Source organism: Pteropus alecto, unplaced genomic scaffold (assembly GCF_000325575.1).
Source record: "Pteropus alecto unplaced genomic scaffold, ASM32557v1 scaffold101, whole genome shotgun sequence".
Classification (NCBI taxonomy): domain Eukaryota; kingdom Metazoa; phylum Chordata; class Mammalia; order Chiroptera; family Pteropodidae; genus Pteropus; species Pteropus alecto.
Window position 1 is genome coordinate 12,191,158 of NW_006432945.1, and position 3,998 is coordinate 12,195,155.

The following is a 3,998-nucleotide window of genomic DNA, read 5'->3' on the forward strand; positions in this document are numbered from 1 at the left end:
GGCATGCTCAAGAATCTTAAGATTGAAAATCAGCTCCGTGCGAAATGCCTGAAGGCTTTGGCATTTTGCGGCTCCAAGTGAACCCCAACGGGGACATTTGGGCGGGGAAAGAGGAAATAGAGGAAAAAAGCAAGGCTCTCTCTGAGGAAAGTCTGATTCTAAAATATGAGAAGATTTTCTCATGTTTTCTTGAGTTTTGCCTGCTTTCTCCCAATGCTTTCACTTGGTTTTTCTGATGCGCTGTTGAGAAGCTCCCTGACCTTGAACATTTGTCTTCCCTGTAATGTAGAGAGCGGGCTTGAGAGCAGGTGGAAGGTTAGGTCATAGTCAATGCCTAATGAGACATCCAGTGTTCACAGTCCTCTGCCTGGTCTGGGGATGCTTCCTCTAGGCCGATGTATGCTTTAGATAATTAACCTGGGTGGCTGGTATTTCTAGGATTCAACTGGAGAATGGTGCAGAGTAAAACCCCAAGGAATCGTGCAAACCTAGGTGTTCCCGGCTATTTCAACGGCGCTGCCTTTAGCACCCCTGTCAGCTAGAGTCCTTTCCCGGATTCTCCCTCTGCAGGCAAATCCCACCCATCCCCCATGGCACAATGCAGGTTCTCCCCGCTCCTGGGAATACTGACAGCAATTGTTACTGGCACAAATCAATGGCGGGTTAACTAGGTCAGCCTCACAGGTCTCCCGCATCTGATCGCTGTTTACAGTGTACGTCGTCATTTACCTGTGCCCTGACATAAGCCTACTTTCCTGACTAGACTGTAAGATCATTGAGGGCAAAGGCAAGGTCTTATAAGACTTTTACCCCTCACAGTACTCAGGTCAGTGTCAGAGGAGAAGTTCGATGTCACTGTTGCCTCCCATTCCTGGAGAGTACAGAACAACGGAACCAAACCACAGCCATAAAGAGTGAGCCAGTCTTTAGGAGAAGGCATGGCGCCTGGAGTTGGCTTAGCAACGATGAGACCCACACCCCACCCCTCGGGTTCCCTTAAACATCGTGTGACCCAGAGTAAAGCCACTGGCTCCTTTTTTCCTGAGATTCCGTGCTCCCCGTTTTTCCCAGAAGGAGGCGAAAATGCTAGCTCCACTTCTTGGAGTACTCAAAGATAAATGAGACAATAAGCCATGTGAGGATCAAGGAGATGGGCTCCCTGAAATGCTCCCAGCCCTTCGGAGGAGGCTGCCATTATAAAATGTAGACAAGGCCTTATTTAAGAGAAAGAGTTGAATCACCAAAAATTCACAGCACAGTGGGGAAAACAAAACACTAACCAGGAAACCTCACCGCCAAGCACCCCAGTCAGCAGAAAGCGCCCACAGGCATCTGCAGATTACCTCTGGTTTGTGGGCAGGGGAGGGAGTCTGGAGCTCCTTCCCCGGGGATTCTCTTTGGTGACATGTGACGCTCTCCAGCGGCTAGCCTGTGCCTGGGGAAAGGGGATCAGAAGGAGTTGATGACGCAGCAGGGATGTTCTGTGCCCTATGGCCTTGCTCAGTAAACAACCTGTTGGGAGGCCAAGAAGGAACACCCAGGGGATGAGCTACCAGTGCCAGAGAGAAGATGCTCCCGCCTTGGGACTGGCCCGGTGCTGGCAGACAGGAGCCCTGCTCCCTCCCCGGCCCTGCCTCCTTTCCTCTCTTGTGCCCCCACTGCAGCACTCATCGCTCCATTCTGGGAGACAAAGCCGGCCCCATTTTTGGGGAGGAGGCAGAAGCCGGGGTCCAGGATGCGTCTGTCTTCTCCGTGGCTGTAGCTCAGCCGTCAGACCCTGAGGAGGCAGCTGCCCGCAGGGACGACCACGGTCTGACATTCGTTTCGCTTCCCTCCAACGGCTCACTGTGTCCAGGTTCTGCACAGACCCAAATCATGCCCCCTCGGGAAGCAAAGCGTGCATTTTCCCCAGAGTAGACAGTAGCTGTGACACTGGTAAGATTTCAGGCCCATTGTGGTAGCATTGCTTGGTCATGCCCCCGATGCTGCAAAGCAACTTATTCTGACTGAGACGGAACTCTGAGTGTCCTGCCTCAAACAAATAGCGCGCGCGCACACACACACACACACACACACACAATTGTGTGAAGTCAAGAGGGAAAACACACAAACTCCAGCCTGATGTCATTAGACTGCCCCCCAGGGGATTCTGTAAAATATTTGAGCTGCTTGGTTAACAGTGGCATCGCATGTGTTCTAGAGAGCATGGTCAGGAGGGTCCCTTCACCATGCCCATGTCCGGGCAACAACAGAGGCGAAAATACTTGATTGGCAATATACATGTAACCTTCTGATTAGTTATAATGATATGTCACTGTCCCTGCTGGATAAGGCCCAGATAACCCAGCTATAAGCATGGTCTGTTCTAATTGCTATCCTTTTAACAAAACATTTCTTCCTGCTCAGGGCACCCGGCTGGCTCCCAGGGCTTGGAAGAATATACACACACGCACAGTTCTTTACAGAGGGGTCTGTCTGTTCGATCACGTTACAGTGCATTACCTTGATGACTAGTTAATATTTGGCTGAAGTCTCTATACCCTGGATAAAGGTGTACCAGGCAGAAGGACTGCTTGGTGAGGGGAAAACTCCTGTGGGCTGGAATGGCAGCTCCCAAGTTCAGACTGGGACTGGGAAGGAATGCTCCAGCATGTGGGGCCTGGGCAGAGAGCTGCACATGCTTGGTTTTGTTGGCAGCCCGCTTCCTGCATACAGCTGTGAGCACAGGCGCGCGCACGCGCGCGCACGCACATACACGCACACACCACAGGCAGCATTAGACTGTGTACCCAGATGATCACAGAACCAGGGAGCGAGATGGCTGGATAATGTCAGCATGGCCCTCCTTCCAGCACAGCAATGTGCTCTCCAGTGTCTCCAGTGGGCTGCCAGGCTCAGCTCAATCAATGGACTTCTGCCACCCCCCTGGGGACACTATTTGCAACCTACAGGGTTCTCTCTTCAGAATTTCTTTCTTTTCTTGGCTGCATGTTCATGAGAGGAAGAGACAGGCCTCTACAAACATGCCACAGAGCTCTGCGAGCATGTGACTGGAGCTGTATCGTGTATCGCAGCCTCAGCTCCTTGGGGTCTTTCCCAAACATAGTGAACTGGGGACAGCTCAGCGGAGCCTCAGCTCAGCCGGTAAAAGTCTCTGTCATCTTCAGCAGTTATGTAGCCTGATTGGATTTTCTGAAGCTAATGGGAGTTGCACTAACTTTGAGGACTTAAACCAGGCAAAAGCAATATAGGTCATGCAGAGTGCCCAAACGTGCGACAGCCCAGCAACACTAGGAAGCAGTAAAGGGGCCATCTCCAGCTAAACCCCAAAGTCCACCGCTCAGCAGCACCAGACGGAAACTAAGACATGGGATCCTTCCCTCTGCCTGCGACTGCTAGGCACCAGGGCCAGGGGGTTGTGGCGGGGCCAATGATCCCCTCACCAAGAGACACACCGAAGGACAACGAATAGGGGCTAGGAAAATCACCGAACCCCTGCACTGTTACCTTGAATCCTTGCAAGAGCCCTCCTGGCTGTATCAGCTGCTCCCCAAACCTCCACCGCCTGGCAGGAGATTCCTAACGGATTCCAGGTTTTCGTGCAGCATCTCCAGTGGCAGCTTTCCAAAGTTTCTACTTCATGATTTCTTGTGGCTCTTTCTCATTTGGGGAAACGGGAATGCCTCCCCTTCAGCGCGTGAGGGGGAAAGGAAGTCTCTTTTCAAATTCTCCTGCTCGGCTTTGCTGCTGCCGCCGCCGCCACCGCCAGACCACTCGCCGCCGCCTCCGGGCTGAGCAGCCCGGATCGTCCGCACCCCAAAGCGGCTTCGAAGTGGGCTTCGGCGCCAGGTCGGGGAGCACGCGGGCGGGAGACGGAAGGAAAGTGCAACGGCCAGCTAGGGATGTCCCCTGTCCCTCCACCGAAGAGAAACTCAAGATCTTGCCTTCCTTGCAACTCTATCAAGGACTCACCCGCCCCCTCTCTTCCTCTCTCTCTC

General features: G+C 53.0%; 1 protein-coding gene across 1 annotated transcript in view; it reads right to left on the bottom strand.

The window, feature by feature from the left end:
* Positions 1-3,737, bottom strand: part of BRINP2 (BMP/retinoic acid inducible neural specific 2) — a 92,335-nt gene extending 88,598 nt beyond the window's left edge. The window contains exon 1 of the mRNA XM_006907788.1: positions 3,508-3,737. The gene's annotated coding sequence lies outside the window, so the exon portion shown is untranslated. The remainder of the gene's footprint in view (positions 1-3,507) is intronic.
* Between the last annotated feature and the right edge of the window lie 261 nt (positions 3,738-3,998).